This window comes from Dendronephthya gigantea, unplaced genomic scaffold (genome assembly GCF_004324835.1).
Source record: "Dendronephthya gigantea isolate DGI-Jeju-01 unplaced genomic scaffold, DenGig_1.0 000070F, whole genome shotgun sequence".
Classification (NCBI taxonomy): Eukaryota; Metazoa; Cnidaria; class Anthozoa; order Malacalcyonacea; family Nephtheidae; genus Dendronephthya; species Dendronephthya gigantea.
Genome location: NW_021163080.1, coordinates 970,118 through 988,690, shown reverse-complemented (window position 1 = coordinate 988,690; position 18,573 = coordinate 970,118).

The following is an 18,573-nucleotide window of genomic DNA, read 5'->3' as shown; positions in this document are numbered from 1 at the left end:
CGGTGTACGGGTACGGGTGAATTACACGTACCCGTTACCGGTAAGACGGGTACGGTTTGCAACTTAAGAATTTTCTTAAATTCCGGGTAAGAACAACACCGGGTAAAAACTGACTATAAAAGTAAATATGTATTATACATTTCCATTGTAAGTCCTACTTAACTTTTATATAACTATAGTATTTCGTGTGTTTGTTTTTAAAATCAAAAATATCAAGATGGCGTTCATAAATTATGTTTGCAAACCATTTTTGAGAAACCTGAACAATATGAACACCATATTAATACGTAAAATGTATTTTAAACGTGTTAAAGACACTCACCCGCTTCTCCATTTGTCCTTTATTAAAAAAACTTTGACCACTTTGTCTTTGTAGTTACCCGTTCGTTGTTTACGTGTAGACCGTCGTTTACAACGGGAAAACGGGTAGATATTACGGGTAAATATGCTGACATCAGCGAAAAATGGAAAACAAAATGGCGCTACCCGTACCCGTACACCGGAACCGGGGTATCTTAACCTCTCTAATACCGAGTTTAGGCAGCGGCGTAGCCAGAGTCAGTGTTTTGGAGAGCCGAGATGCGAAAGCCGAAAGCGTGTGCCATGCTAGGGGGGTCTGGGGGCATGCCCCCCCGAAAATTTTTGAAAATTAGCGACCCGCAAATGTGATTTCCTGCATTCTCCGCGTGAGATTTTGCAGAATAAAGCATGTTTATTTCAATTATTTTCGTTTCCTTTAATTCGGGTTTACGCAAGCTGCAAGCATATATATTCGACCATATTCTACCATATTTGAGGATTCATATTTGAGGAGGAAGTATAAATTGCCCGACTCGTAAATACAAATTGCCCGACTAATTAATATTTCTGACTAAACTGGGGGGGCTGCAGCCCCCCAGCCCCCCCCGCCTCGTACGCCTATGAATGACACCAACAGAATGAACTGTTTCATATCAGGACTAAACGACGAGTTAAAATCGCATGTCATTTTGAACCGCCCAACAACATTTGAGGAAGCCGAATCCTTGGCGCGCCTGAAAGATACTGTCAGCAGAAGTACAAAATGTGGCAAAGCAGAGTTACCTGCTCCAAATAATGTAATAAATCAGATACATGATCTCCTAAATGAGAAAAAAGCTTCAGAGAAACAAGTAGAAACAATTTCTAATGATAACCTCAGAGAACGACAACGCCTAGCAGAGCTCGAGGGCCAAGTGCAACTTTTAATGTCCACTATTGACCGACCACGAGCATCCACAGTAGTACCTATTTCAACCAATTATCCCCCTGTTCAGACTCCCTCTACCCAGGATATCGACGCCATGAAAAGGGATATCATAGCAGCAGTTCGAGACGAAATCAGGAAAGACACACCACAAAATGCCCCAACAGACCGACAGGATTTCAGTGTAGGAAACAGATATCCCCGGCGAGACAGCAGAGGACGAAACCTTCGAACAACGGACGGGCAGCCAATCTGCAATACCTGCCAAAGAGTTGGGCATGTTGCAAGGTATTGCAAGGAAGCAGGTACGTCCCGTTTATCAGTCCGCCCCCAAAGTCGCTATGCCCCTCCTCCCCAGCCCCCTTATCATAACTATCAGTATCCCTTAGCACCACCACCACATCCTGAGAATAATGCTGGGTATTTAAACTCCCAAGGGCCTTCCATATGGGGACACAGGGGGGCCCGCAAGTAACTGGATATTCCCCACCAAATCGATATCACAACAGCTCTTATCCAGACACGTTTTGGCAAACGAGTGGACATTTCAATGAACATTATTCACCACATGTCCAACCCAGCCAACAAAGTCAGTTTATACAAACACAACCACCCCTTCTACCCTTATGCGCGAGTGAGCATCTATCTATGTAACACGCGCAATAGAAATTTTTTAAATTAAATTAAATTAAAATTAAATTACATTACCTAGAGATATTAATGTTTCCCCTAAAGTCCCAGTGCCAAATGTACGTGATAGATCGGAAATTCCATCCATTTCCCCATCAACTAATGTCCTGGATCAGTCAACCCAATTCAGTAATGTTTTGATTAATGGTACTGTATCACTAACCCCTATACAAGTTCTTGTGGACACTGGTGCTGCTGTGACAGTAATCAGTACAGAATTTTACCATAAAGTTTTAAGTACATCAACACCCCTAGAAAATAGTGAAGTGCTCCGATCGGTCAAAACGGCAAACGGTGCTCACATACCAATTGAAGGCGTTGTGACCTTTGATCTCACTTTGGGGCATACAAAATACAGCTGCAGCGCCTATGTAGTGTCCGGTCTTAGCTATTCCACCGTTCTCGGTCGCGACTTTCTGCAACAAAACCGTGCTATCATCAATATGGGTGCCCATACCGTTGAATTTTGGGTGACAATGTGCTCATGTTTGCGGATGAAAATTGCCCACCCAGCTCCTTGCCCGTTAAATGTGGTCAAACCCAAGTAATTGATGCACATTGCGAAGCTGTCATTCCAGCAACTGTTGGTCAGATAACAAATAATGTTATTGGTTTAATTGAGCCAGGAGAGAGACTCCTCAACAGATACCATCTAGCTGGTGCAGCATCCCTGGTATGCCCAGACATACAAGGAAATATCCCTTTCCGGTTACTAAATCCAACTGATGAGCCTGTCACAATCTTCCGTGGTGCCACATTAGGACAGTTCACACAAAAAGATTTCGAGACCACACCTCTTACTGATCCGCCCACCCCTACGTCATGTACAGGATTACCCACGACAACTCAGAGAAGCACCTCACTACCTATTATCAACCCCTTGGCAAGCACAATCCACCAATCTGATTTTGCTGATCTGCAAGACCCACCTAGAACACCAACCCCACCAAGCCCAACTTCCGCTTCAGCCACGCCCTCTGATTTTCCCAACCTGACCAACTCCGTGTTGTCTAACCCTGAGAAACAAGCCCTCTCAGAACTGCTTATCGAATACTCCGACGTCCTGTCTCATTTAACCAAAAGCTTGGGTCGAACAAACCTGGTCCAACATAGAATTGATGTCGGGCCTAGTCCCCCAATTCGCCAACCTCCATACAGGGCCCCCCACACCAAACGACGAGAGATTGAAAACCATGTTCAAGAAATGCTGCATGCAAACTTGATCCAACCTTCCAATAGTCCGTGGAGTGCTCCAGTTGTCCTGGTCAAGAAAAAAGATGGCTCATCCCGTTTCTGTGTAGACTATCGTAGGCTCAACTCGGTTACACGTAAGGACAGCTATCCAATTCCACGAGTAGATGATGCTTTAGATGCTCTCTCTGGAGCCAAATACTTCAGTACACTCGACCTTCGTAGCGGTTATCATCAAGTCGAAATGGACAAATCATCTCAACAGTACACAGCCTTCGCCACGGCATCGGGTTTGTACGAGTTCTGTGTGCTACCTTTCGGTCTGTGCAATGCACCTTCCACCTTCCAACGCTTAATGCACCAAGTACTCCAAGGATTGGACGGGAACATCTGCCTAATATATCTGGATGATATTATCGTATTTTCTTGCACATTCGACGAACACCTTTCCCGCCTAAGATTAGTTCTCGATCGTCTACGAGCGGCTAACCTTACTTTGAATCCGAGTAAGTGTTTCTTTGGCCAACAATCTGTGTCTTTCCTTGGTCACCTTATCTCCCAACATGGGATCCAACCTAACCCCGAGAAAACACAATTGGTACGTGACTTCCCTCGTCCTCGAAGTGTAAAGGACATTCGTGCTTTTATTGGCCTTGCAAGTTACTACCGCCGGTTCGTGAAAGACTTTTCATCAATTGCCGCTCCCCTCACTCGGTTGACCAGAAAGAATACCGCATTTAAGTGGGATGAGTCATGTGAAAGAGCCTTTAATTGCCTGAAGAACGCCCTGGTTACCCACCGATTTTGGCGTATCCAAATCTCTCCCAACCCTTTCATCTACATGTTGATGCCAGTGCAACCGGACTCGGCTATATTCTCGGTCAGAACATCGAAGGGCGAGACGTTGTCATCGCGTACGGCGGTCGGCAACTCAATAAGGCTGAATGTAACTATAGCACTACGGAACGGGAAGCACTCGCGGTTGTTGAAGCTATTAAGAAGTATCAAGTTTACCTTTATGGGCAAAAATTCTATGTCCATACAGACCATCATGCATTACAGTGGTTGATGAGCATCAAAGACCCCACCGGCAAACTGGCACGATGGGCCCTCCAGCTTCAACAGTATGACTTTGCGATCATCCATCGCCCAGGCACATCGAATGGTAATGCCGATGCAATCTCTCGCTTACCATACTCAAATATCCACATCACAGCCATCGACACCCCAGGAGTCCAAGTTGACACCATTCGTCATCTGCAACGCCGAGATCCAGACCTGCAAAACCTGATAACCTATCTCGAATCTAAGGAACTGCCAAATGATCAACGCGTAGCCAGAACTTTGCTCCTCCACGTTGATGATTACTACCTTAACGACGACCGTATCCTCTGTCATCTTTGGTCCCCTGGCAAGCGAAAGGCTGGTAATCTCTTCAGCCAACTAGTAGTTCCGGCTTCTCTGCGTCACGAAATCCTTACTAATGCTCACGACGACACTACTAGTGGACACCTAGGAATTCAAAAAACCTATGAGAAGTTACGGCGAAAATACTATTGGTTTGGAATGTTCAAAGATATCGAACATTGGTGCAAATCTTGCATTGACTGTTCTATGAAGAAGTCGCCCCGTTATCGCCGTCAAGCCCCACTTCTTCCCATCCCCGTCGAAGGAGCATTCCACCGCGTAGCTGTGGATGTTCTCGGTCCGTTTCCCGTAACGAATTCTGGCTCGCGTTACATTGTCGTCTTTTCGGACTATTACACGCGTTGGCCTGAGGCATTCGCCGTACCCCTTGTGAAGCTCACCGTATCGCTTCCCTTCTCATTAACGAGATCATGACGCGACACAGTGCACCCCGGACCATCCTTTCTGATCGAGGTAGTAACTTCCTGTCAGCCCTTGTCAAGGAAACGTGCAAACTGATGAACACAGCTAAATTAAACACAACTGCTTACCATCCCAAACTGACGGGTTAGTAGAGAGATTCAATGGTACCCTGGCACAAACCCTTTCTATGTATGTTAGCACCAACCAAAAGGATTGGGATGAACATCTTCCACAAGTCTTGTTTGCCTACCGAGTATCTCCGAATGCTACCACTGGAGAGTCACCGTTTTACTTACTCTATGGTCGTGAACCTCGTCTCCCAATGGACGTTAGCCTACTTCCACCTACCAATCTTAGCCCGTCTGTAGCTAAGCATCGCGCCCGTATTGTGACAACCTTGAGGAAGTCAAACAGCTTATCCAATCCAACACCCAGCGGGCTCAACTTAAAATGAAAGCCAGGTATGACCAGTCAGCGCGTCAACCTCCGTACACAATCGGTCAAAGAGTGTGGGTTTTTACACCAAAAAACCGTAAAGGGTTGTCAAAGAAACTGCTCCACAATTACCACGGACCGTACCGGATCGTGGAAAAATTATCCCCTGTTCACTTTAAGCTGCGAACCTTGGAAAACAAACTAGTTCACGCTCCAGTTCATGCAAACCGATTAAAACCATATTTCGATCCGAAAGATCGGCCGATCGAAGCCCCGCAAGAAGATCCAGATATGGATAGTGAACCATATCTTCATGATCATGACATACCAGCGGACAGTTTCCCCTCCTGTGTATCTCATGTCTCTACAAACTGCCCACCACTTAGTCATTCTAATGACGCACCAGCGACCGGAGTAACCACATCCGCCCAAGAAAATGTAAACCACATCTATGATGCCGAGCAAATTGTTGGTCATCGCGTCCGCCATGGAAAACCTGAATATCGTATCAAATGGCGCGGATATGGAAAACGGCACAATACGTGGGAACCACCAGACCACATTTTGGATCAACGTCTTTGGACAGATTTCTATGCCCGACATCCCGAACACCGTCCAACAGCAAACGTTAACAATTAATCTTTAATAAATAAGTATTTTTATATTGGTTCAAGTTAGTTTTTCCTCTGAACAAGCCAGGGGGCTTGTTTTTTGCAGAGGGGGGTAATGTTACGAGATAATTATAACAATAGCAATGGCATGCGCTGAACACGTGAACAGTCCATTTTTAAGTAGTGACGAAGAGACGATAATTAGTGGGGAAAAGTTGGGAAAAGTACGGACCATGAGGAGATTTTGTTTTGGAGGCTAGGAAGAAGAGATGTGATTTAAGTATTGACGAATTGAGTATTTTAGACGCATATTTATGATAATAAACAAAGCATAACATTACGTGTGACAGTATAATTTAATATCATAACAAGTACCATGCATTAATGCTAATTCGGATGGCACTTTATATAATTTGTAAACTTTACCTTTTGACGTGATAAAATATGATCAAACGCTCCTTCTCGCGTTTTAAATACTATACCTTTAAGTAACATTGCAAATACCCCCTTATTTATATATTAGTGCATATATTCAGTTCCCGACAGATAAGTTGATCTCCAAACGAGAAGAACTCCATTTTAATATTAAATAGAGTTTGATTCAGCCAGCTTGCACGTCGTAAACATTTGCATGGAGAAAAACCAAAAAAAAGCTGGCGCATCGACATGAAAAGAAGGCGCGTTTTGTATAATAACCTTGATAAAAAGAGTATATAAGAATAATAAAATGCTTTAATACTATAATCACCATCATGCATGATTTTATTATTAATTTTTCAGTAAACTTACGTTCTGATTGGTCGATTTGTTCCATGTGAGTCGATTTCAGTGCCGTTCGTTGTTTTAAAATGTATTGCATTAGCAAAAAGGGGGCAATTAATACGGAAAAAAACAAAAAACTTAATTGCCGAACTTAGCGACGACAAAATTGAAAAATTATGTAGATGAATCCAAGTTAACCATATACGAAACGAGCAACTGCATAGGATTTCTTCGTGTTTAAAGGTAAGCATACATATGTTATTGATTTAGCTAAGTCTTTATGTGTATTAAGAAAAATCTTTATGTGTTTACTCAAAATGAATATTAAAAGCATTAAAGTACTCTTTAAAGCATAAAGCATTAAAACATTAAAGAACTTCTCTTCCCTTGTTCATGAACCCCTGGCTTTAATCCTTAAATAATTAACGCATTTCCGCGGCAATGGATATAATCAAAAGGTTGGCTAGACAAAACATATGCGACGTTATTTACAACATAACTTTGGCAAAAGCCACGAGGTAAGTGCTGATGTCTCTGTATATACGAACTTGCTGTAATATATCTAGGCGGGAGCATGGATGTTTCCTTTTATGTATATATGTATAGCTAATTTACGAAACATTATCAGCACTATATAATAGTTATACTACGGATATTGCATATAAATGAAATTGCATGAGGTCTTCTTCGAAATAAAGGCGAACAAAAAGATTTTTCTTCAATTATATAACGGTAAGCATTTTAAAATTAGATGACGCGCTGCCGGCATGATTCCATGCGGTTGCAGGTATATAGACGGGGTATGATCCATACTCAGCTGTAAGTGCATGCATGGGGACCCACTGAATGCATCTTTCACATCAAATTTTTGTACTGCGTGTCGTCTTAAAGAGCAATTGGATACGTTATACATACTTTGAAAAAAATCATAGTATATACTTCTATATTATTATAGTTGAACAGGTTTGTGCAGTACTTTTTAACTCTCGCTTGTAATCGATGTATTCATCGTATGTGTTGTTAGTGATGGATGTACGTAACTAATGTGCGAGTTTTTTTATGTCGCGTATTTTGCGTCGAAAAAATTTCAAAGCAGGCATAGAATCTTTTCAGCGTAAACAAAGTCCTTTATTTTACCTTTACTATTTACCTTTTGTGGGATACTAAGTGCAGAACAGACTAGCTGAACAGTGTTAAATGGTGATTGCAAACACAAAGCGTTTTTTCAAAATATAACGGTCCATACTTTAATCCCGTAAATGTATAATGTAAATGTCAACGCAAATTATCATTGAACTGAACAGAAAAGTCGATCGCTTCGACTCAAGTATTCATTTCTCCTCGGTGAACCCCGAGAGAGGTTACGTTAGATACGTTAATTATTTTGTCGCTGTATGTATTTTGCATGCATGTATGCATTTTGCTGCAGGCATTAAGAAGTGCTGTTTTGTAATAGGTTATTTTAGTTCCAGATAATGTGATAGCCATGTTAATATTTCGGTGTTCACTGACTGTGAAAACAATAGATCTCTAAATACATAAATAATAACTCGAAATTTACATAGTGGGACAAAATCGTCCGGCTGGCTACGCCACTGCATGTGGTGATAGCTTCATTGGTCTTAAGAATTATGCTTTATTGACAAAAGAAAACAAAACAAAACAACATGGATGATTAGGGCAGTTTTCGGGTGATATATAGATGTTCGATCTGCAAAGGTGTGTATTTTGATCTATTATATTAAAATTCATACTATATGATCGGCTTCGTTGAAATTATTCCGCGTGCAGGTGTTTTGAAAATCCAGCTAACATGTTGCAAATAAATATTTTATGTTATTAATATCTGGAATAAAAAAATTCAAGCCCATAAATCTTGATAGCCTGACACGCAATTTGTACGTCAGTATCAGCACGTTTCTCAAATTCCTCCGTTTTTGTACGCCCCATGCATGTCGCATCATCAGCCATCGTAGAGTTCGTTTATTTTGCGTTTCGCCATTATTTCCATTGCGTTGCAATGAACCTGCCAATGTTCCTCAATAAAATTTACTCGCGTATGTGGGGAAAAAATGACTTTAACTTATATTAAGATTAATTTATTTATTTTATTTTTTTAGTATTAAAGATCGCGATGCTTCTATTCTTCATTATAGGTCGCAATGAAATTGAATAGGTTGCCGTTGTACTTATTTATGCCAATTACGATGTTGCTGGAAGTTATGAAAGGCCAATCAACAAGTGAAGTTTTAACGATATGTTATAATTCAAGCCTTGAAGGTACGATTTTTAAACAATTGTCATGTAATTTCGTCCGAGCCGACTGCATATGTGGCCCAAACATGCATGCAAGGCTTAACGCAGAGAGTCAGAGACATTGCCTGATAATATTGTTCATGTTTAAAGTTTCAGTTCTGAAACTAGAAAACTTGAGGTTTCGAAAACTTGATTGTAATTTGTATACAGGATTAAAGGCCCTGTTACATGGTGCATTTTTTCTTGCAAATTGCAATGTAGTTCTACTTTTAAGAGATGTAAATTAGTGCAGAGTCTTCAAAATGTAAAGTGTAAGAAACGTCCAGGGAGTGTAATGAACATAAACGTTTCCTAGTTGCCATATTTACATCTCTCAAAAGTAGAATTGTATTTTAAGTTGCAAGAAAACTTGCACCGTGTAACAGGGCCTTAAGTATATATAAACTATACAAAGTGTCGTAGGTCGTTTTCTCTAAATACGTATACACATGTTTCATCTCGAGAAAATTAAGAAGTTGTAGGGTCATGCATGACGAAAATTTTTGGCAGTCTTGCTTTTCTACATGGGGAAGCGTATATATAAAGTGAAACTGCCTTTACTTTTCTTCCTTCCGTGATCATTCTGGTTATAAAATTAGCTACCTGAACTTGTAACTGAATGCTTGACCGAATGCGCAGCGTAGCGAGGATACCAGTTTCAAAAGGGTCAAATCACGTTCTGGGAGGCAGTGCCAGATGATTTTCCAGTATAGATCTAGTTAAATCATATCTAAAACATTCGTTTAGCTAGGAACGGATTTTATAAATAGATCTACAGTTAATTAACAAATTTAAATTAATTATAACCTACATAGACGGAAAAAAATGAGCCGCGGGTATAATCAAAGTTTAGCAATCTTTTGATGACTTCATATGAGTCTTCCCGAGGCTGACAAATTATTTCACGGGTGGAAATGCTTTTTAGAAAACATAAATTGACTCACGGAATACGTGCTAGTAGGACTTCGAAATGTTTAATCATTTTTTTGTTATCGTTACATTCGTCAAGGTTTTAGGCTGAACACGGTAGCTTTGAAGAGAAAAGTCGTTTCTCAAAGGATAGATTGCCTGATGGAGTGTGCCACTGAACCATGTTGTAGATCTGTCAACTACAAAACGACATCAGCATTTGCAAATGAGACAAATTGTGAAATGTTGCATGACGTGGTTTTCAATGTTTCAAAAAATCTGTTGCAGAAAAATTCTTCTCAAGATTATGTTTATCTTGTTAACCCACAAAAGGTGAGTGCATGTAAATGTTTAGCTTTGGCTTTGGCTTTGGTAAATAATTTATAAGACTAATTAAAAGTTGAGGACACAAGCCTTCTACCATGCAGTAGTGCTTCTATACCTGTATCGTGTACGTACTATATTTTGAAGTATTTTTTAATTGTCTTCATTTGAGTAAAAAAAACTAAACAAGTTTAAAAGATCGTTATAGAACAAGTATTTAGTCAAATACTGATCGGCAAATAGTTAGTTGTTCTCAATCCCTTATATTCAGGTAACACTCGGCCAAAACATGTATTCAATTAAACTCGGCCAAAATATTTATGAATTCCACCGTTTGCGAATACAAAAGTACGCCGCATTTCTCAAAAATTTCCCGTTTGGGATTACAGAGGTTGCCCTACTTATATTGTTACTCCTCTAAGCAATAAAACTAAACCTACGGTCCGCGGAGGAGGCTATACTGATCAAATGTTTGGACGTTTTTGAACTTGCGAGGTGATTTATGCTCACCTAACACTTGTAGGATGATTTACACTCACTTAACACTTAACACAGAATTTAGAGCGTTTCGTGTTTTGGTATTGTTTTGCATGGAATTATTTGGATCTTTTGTATTGTTAAAAAATGAACGAGATGAAGAAAAGCATCAAAATTTACAGCCATTAAAATTATACACCGTCGTACTATGGAGGCATGCAGCACGCACACTTTTGATCTGCATGTTTAAAGTCTGAATGTTAATCTTGCATGTGGAAAGGAATTTAACAGTTACCTTACATTATTACGTTAAAAACGAAATAAAAAAGGCAATTCTCGTAGTATAAGTTTTTCGATCATGCATGTTCCCAGAAACGAGATTAATCCTGCGTACAGGAATATACGTTTCATACATGCATGCATGAATTACCTTGCATGATTAATTCCAAATGCAAGAACATAATTATACCGGTGTTTAAAAAAAGTACTCCGGTTTATTAATAACAACTTTTTAAGCAGTGAAGAAATTACACAGAAATAAATTTCATCAGCTAAAGGGAACGTAAACTTGGTTTGTGGTCCATTACAATTGTATTTAAGAATAAAATCGTTTAAGAATAGGCTTAGGAATAAAATCAATAAATCATCGTATTTTGCATAAAATTATTTTTAGACTTCCCGAAATGATGTACCGATTTTAAAAAGTATTAGTATCTCCATAAATTTTTTAAGCATATTAAATTTTCAGTTAGTCTTTTCTTTTTGTACTATAACTGAACTCATTGAGAATTTATTTTGAAGCAAAGAAATTCCACATATCAATATAAATCGAATACTCATTTTTTTTATTCTTATTTTATCATTACAACATTGTTGACAACTTTACTTTTATCTTCTTATAATATGTACAGGAATACAATGCAAGTTGCCAAAGACATGCTTCGAAGAAAAACAATGCTGGTAATGTCGTGTAACCCATGTAGTTAAAATTTATTATTTCGTCATTTAAATTTGCTGCACCAACCCAAAATAGTAATATTAAGAGGAACAAAAACACTTGGTCTAATGTTAAAGGTTATAATTATCATGAAAAATTCAAAAAAAACGGGAAGGATTATGTTTCGAAAATGCTTGATCTTTGGCGATCATCGCAATAAGCTATCTCATTCGTACATTAGAAGCTGGGAACTTTATACAAACTAACTTGTTTAAGACATTCCTCAATTGCCTTTGGCTATTGCGGTAAGCACTTGTGTATGTTGTGACCAAGCATTTTTCTCTACAGCCGCTCATGACCAGAGATACTATATAAAATCTGTCTTTTACGGTGGCGTGTACCGCTATGGTCTCTATAACGGCATTGATCGTCTTGCATTTTCCAAAAGCCACTCTCCTGCCCAATTTCGCTTCACGGATCAAAAGGCCTTGCAGGAAACAAATACAGGAAAATGCATCAACAAGCTGAACGACTTGCTACTCGTACTCACTTTCAACTGCGATGGCGATAAATGGGCTTACGATTCCAACACAGGATATTTGAAAGTTGTCACAGGTGGTGATGGTTCACTGTGCCTTAGTCCTTGGGAAAACGAAGGCCCTCCGGCAGATATTAGCGTCCAGCCTGGCCTGTCCGCCTGCAGTAGCTGGAACACGATCACCTTGGAAGAAGGTGAGCGTTAGGGCCATTATAATTCAGCATGTGTAGAGCATGTAATTATGCAATCTTCTTTAAATGAATTTTATTTGTGACTTTATACCTCTTTTCAGTACCTGGAACCTAGTCCCGGCCCATGCAAATCGAGGAAAAGTAAAGTACAATTGTTACATTTGTAGTTTAAAATCAACAAGATGGTGTTGTATATTATTATACATGCACTTAATGTATGCTCCTGAGGGAGCATACTCAACTCACTATTTCCCGAGGTAGTGTACATTTAGCGTTTTGTTATAAAGGAACAAAAACATACATGTTACACAACAATTTCATTTAAAAAAGAAACCCATTTTGCTTTGTTATCACAAGAAGCGGGCATCAATTTTTCACTTGTTTCCCTGGCGGGAAACATTGCATTTATTTAAAGTCATGTGACTACGAATGAACCAATCACATTTAAAATACAAAGCACCTATATATAACAAACATAATTATTTATCACGTTGGGAAATTTTTACTGCACAGAAAAAAATCGTTGTTTAAATAGGTGATAGCAAAGAACATCAGGCATCACGGTTAAAGTTGGTTCAATATCGCTATAAGTGTTGCGTGTTCAAAAGCCCAATGACTACGAGTGTAGACAAAGGCGTCGAGTTTGGCGCGAAAATGACAATAATAGAGAGGTTAAGATACCCCGGTTTCGATATACGGGTACGAGTAAAGGACATATCGCAGTGCTCGGAAGCTTTCGTCCAATTAGATAATGCTTTTCAGTGCTTTCTAAAGAACGAAGCTATGCTATTGGTTGAAGCAGAAAAGTATTGTAAAGTTCAGCCAATGGAAATCATTCTTGCGAGGAACTGCGACCCTACCCGGACGAGTAGCCATATTTTCTTCATTGAAATTTCTTGTTTGCACATTTCATGATACAAAGCATGCTTGCCTTAAGAGGCTGAAGTCTGCTGGAAAAGAATTGTCGAGGTAATCTTCGAAAAACTCGAGGAGCACTGATGAAGATTCATTGAACAAAATAAGGGTATATACCTGTACTCGTACACCGGAACCGGGGTATCTTAACCTCTCTGTTAAATCACTGCTAAAGCCCCCGGGGTTTTTAGCAGACTGCTGTGTCCTCGTGTTAGATATCGATTGTAGTAATTTCTTTCCAGACGGAGATTACATATATACCCAGGAGCTCTTTTTCACATATAAACATTAAGAAGTATTATAGTATAATATTATTAAAGTATTTTGTCTGTCATAGCAAAAATATGTTTGTTTCTAATGCAATTTTTCTTATAATATTTCGTGTCTCATGGTATTTGAATGGAATAAAAATTTAGTGTTTGTTGATTAATAATTGATATGTTGTTAATTTAAAAAAATAAATAAATTGGCAAGTGCGTTATATACAATTACGCACATTCCCAAAAATATTCCAACTCTGTGTCTGAGTTGTTTATTTATTGCATGTACGAGATCTGGAGCACAGAAAACAGAGCTCGTCGTCACATGGTACCTTTCAGATAATATGAAGCTAATGAAAGGTAGCGATAAAATAATTACAATAATAGTATTACCGTATGATACAATGGCTAGTTATGATCACTGCATGCACAGTTATTATTTCAAAACATGCACATTATTATTATATTACATGCTGACCTGTTCATCATTTGCTCATATAAAGCTCTATACTGTGTATACTATCAGTACTACACTAACAACAGACAAGTTCCCCTTTGCGAAAACGATATTATTGTCACGATGACGAAAAAACGTGGTAATGCAAGTCTTGTTCGTTAACTAAATACTCTATTTCAATACAAAATATGACCGGTTTGAACCTTTTGGGCGCCTAAAGTAAAGCGCCCATAAGTCCTTTGGTGCATTAAGCTCGCTATTAGCTCACGTGCGCGGCGGGCTTTAAAATATAAAAAACGGCATTAAAAGTGTTTAATAATCGTAATAAAGTTTCTAAACTTATATTAGTTGTTATCAGTAGCCTGAGATGGATTGAAAAATATATCGAAACAAATCCGGCAGAGTTTGTTCTTTACTGGATTTAGGCAATCATGCTATCGTACTTTTAGGGATAAAACTCTGACATCTAGAATTCTGAGAGCTATAATTGATATCGTGATCATACGAATCAGGCATAGTGTAAACAGGGCCTATGGCTATGCCTAAAGCCGGTTTTCCACTAGCGATATTTTTCGCGCGAAGCGACTTTATTCTTTTGTATTTGAGCAATTTGTTCCAGATTGTTGCAGTTGAGAGCTCTGAAAGAAAAGTAAAATATCTCTTCGCGCGAAAAATATCGCTAGTGCAAAACCAGCTTAACACAGACAAACCAGAATTAATGACTGAAGCCCACTGCTGGAGCCCAAATAGCCTGCATACTTTATTATACTAGCCGGCATACTTTATTATACTAGCCTGCATACTTTATTATACTAGCCTGCATACTTTATTATACTAGCCTGCATACTTTATATACTAGCCTGCATACTTTATTATACTAGCCTGCATACTTTATTATACTAGCCTGCATACTTTATTATACTAGCCTGCATACTTTATTATACTAGCCTGCATACTTTATTATACTAGCCTGCATACTTTATTTGCATCTGCACGCAAGCTGAAATTTAAAATCAGTGTTAAATCTCCCGAAAGTGTGTTTATTTTGTCCTGGATTTCCGTACATAGATTGAGCTGCCATATGAAATGTTTTCTCACATCAGTGTACGTCAAGAATTGTAGCCGTGCTTGGCCTGGTATAACATTCAGGTATTCATTCCCATGTAGTAAAAGCACTTAAATTCTAAAGAAATTAATAATACCAAAGGAACAGCGTGGAAGCCTCTTTGAACACATTTCTCACCTAAATAATGCGGTATAACAAGTGCCTAAAATAGAGAAGAAAAACTTCTCGACATTCATACCCACAGACAAAGGACTTCGTCAAGAGAATCGATGTGATAATAAAATTTTTGCAAACATTTTGATTCATAGATATTGTTTATATGTAGATTATTTCCCATGCATTTTGGCTACGCACGAGTGCCTATATGAGTGGGAAACGATAGCCAACGGCGTAGGTGCGATAAGTTTGAAAATTAACATAAAGTTCCAAATGAAACTGGATTACTCAACAACACAAAGAGACCAAAAAAAGATTAATTGCCTGCCTTAACTGGCTGCCATTTGTTAAAAAGCACCAAAGCGGCTATATGGTGTGCAACAGCCAGCAAGTTCATCAATGAATGTGTTACAATGAATAAATTACTAAATATTGGTAATGAGTTGATCCTATTTTTCAACATATTTTTCATTTTGAGATGGAATTGAAATGAAAAATTAAGAGAAATGAATTGCTGGAACGCTGATTCGGCTTGATAATGGCATCTACAATTAAAATAACAGGACTAACCTCGCGTAACGTTAAAGAATAGTGAATGTCTAAAAATAAGCCTTAATTAATAGCTTTCACTTATGTGCTTTTGTTCTATTCATATAAGTAGAAAATTAAGATTTATCTGTTTTTAAGATCGATGCTGGGGGCAGGAATGTCTCGCCATTCAAATCTACCAATTTGACTGTCATTATCGATAACATTGTTTTTCGAACTGAGTGCTTTGACGCACTGCCCGTTTGTTATTTTCAATCACGATATACCGTTCCTCTTCACCGGTAAATGTACAATTGCTCCAGATGTAAAGAAAAAGATCGGTCAATGTCATTCTTTATATTCACGCCACAGATGGACTGATCCACAACACATCATTGTTACTGCATGTGACGTTTATATGCCAAAATAAAATAGACAAGTGAAGAATGACGACGATTTGTCGCATAGTAGCGGTTGGGGAGGCCGAAAGGGAGGCAAAGGGCTCAGACATATCGCGTCCAGACTTTAGAGCACGAATAAAAATAAAGATGAAGATAAAGAAGCCATTCATTAACAGCTCCTGTGCGAATTTGAGTAAAGGCTGTTTTCCACTGTCACGTTTTTTGTACGTACGTACAAGCGTACGTATACAAACGTAAAAGTTTAAAATCATTTACATGATACCGGCTTTTTCAGGCATAAAAATAATTACACAACAATTTAGAGGGTTTTAAGCTTTTAGTACGTACGTATACGTACAAAAAACTCCACAGTGGAAACTGGAAAGCAGCCTTAATTGCGAAATCTCTTAAAAAAAGTTGCCACATGCGTGCCGAGTATTGAACCAACCAGGCTTCCACGATTGAAGAAAATTTATTTCAAAATTACAATAACGAGAGAGGGAGGGAGGGAGAGAGAGTGAGAGGGATTTGTGTTAAAAGATAAATTATGCATCGTTTTTAAAAGTTCTTTGTCTCTCTTGTGGCTATCCCCCCATGAAAACAGTCACATGCAAATAAGCTGCAGAGGCCCACAGAGGTTGCAAACTGGCAATAAAGCCAAATCTGTGACGACTATCAGTATCTGGCTTTTGGCGATTCTGCAGATGTTCTTGCAACTTCACTTTAAGCCATTGACACGTCGGATTTGAATTTCAGTAGCGACCAAAAGCGCCCGTGAGGGCTTATGCACCGTGAGCGGCTGTCACGAAAGGCATTAAGCGGTCAAACTTATAGATATACCGACATTGCTACACAGTGAATTATTGACTTTCTCCCCAACAGATTCCAAAGAATCAAGCTGGGAAACTCACGCAATTGCGTTGTCGGACTTTGTTCTATCAGTTGTCCCTCAGGGCACGAATTTAGGTCCCTGTTTGTCTGTTAATTTATAAAAGACTTACATATATCTCGAGGGGATCTTTGCAAAAATGTCGACGGCTCTACAACGTCTGATATAGTATCGAAAGACATGCAGTATTAGTAAAGCTGAAGGCTTAGTGAATGAAATGTCCTGCCGGGCAGAATAGAACAAGATGCTACTAAATTCAGAAATATACAGAGAACTACGCATTTCCTAAATTTAATGTAAAGCCTGTTGATCTGCATGGATCCCTAAGTTGTATAAAGAATCGGAGGTTGTGGAGATCATTAACATCTTAAGACTTACCATACACAACAAATTGGAATGGAATTAACACATAGATGTTGTTGGTTAGGAAAGTTCACAATGAAAGATTTCTATCACAATTAAAACGCGCCAAGTGGAATTGAAAGATTTAGCATTATTCTACACTTTGTGCATCAGCTCTATTGTTGATTATGCAATAGTATCTAAAGAATGAACTGATACGGTGTAACTATCCTGACGCTCTTAATCTGTTAAACATTAAACCTGTTAAAGATAATCATGAGTATTTATGTAACAGATTGTTCCAATCTGTATAAGGTCTAAAAACCACAAGCTTCGTCAATTATTATACCTAAAAGATATATATGTAGTCCCCCCCCCCCTAATTAAGCAGTCAAGCTACGGGTCTGGAACCAGGCCATATTTTAGGAAATGCAAATAATTTCAACTTACATTTAGTTAAAACTAAGAGGACCAAACACTCATTTATCTTTGCCATGCATGTGCAGCAAATTTAACAATATTATATAGTAATATAAAATAGTTGTGCATGACAAGTAAATTAAATAGTTGTCACAGTCTGACAGATAGTCGGCTATCATTATAAAATGTAGGAGATCGGCCACCTGAATTTTTTTATCTTGTTTTCAAGGTAAATGAATTTTCATATAACCATAACTACTGATTCACAGCATGCATTCACAGCATGCATGCATCATTGTCATTGATTATAATTTTCATTTTTAATAAAATGGCAACTTGTTTTGCAACAGATGAGGCATTCCCAAAATAGAGATATCACATTCTCAATAAAAACTCCAAACAAGCTAAAATTAAAAACGCTGCTGAATCTTATTTCATAATATTATACATATATTAATACTAATCTTTCCGGGGCATTGTTTTTATTTCATCAAAACTGACTTTAATTCTATTGACAATCGGCGTACTTTTTGAATTAAAAAAATATATGATGCGATTGTATTATATATAATATTAAACACGGCATTGATATTAATGACTTCAACGCATACCCAAACGAAGAACTTTAAGCAGAATCAACTCGAATTTTGGTCATGACAAGAGAAATAAGCTACTCGGTAAGATTTCTTGTGCATTCTTCGTAAATATACTGTCTGCATGAGAA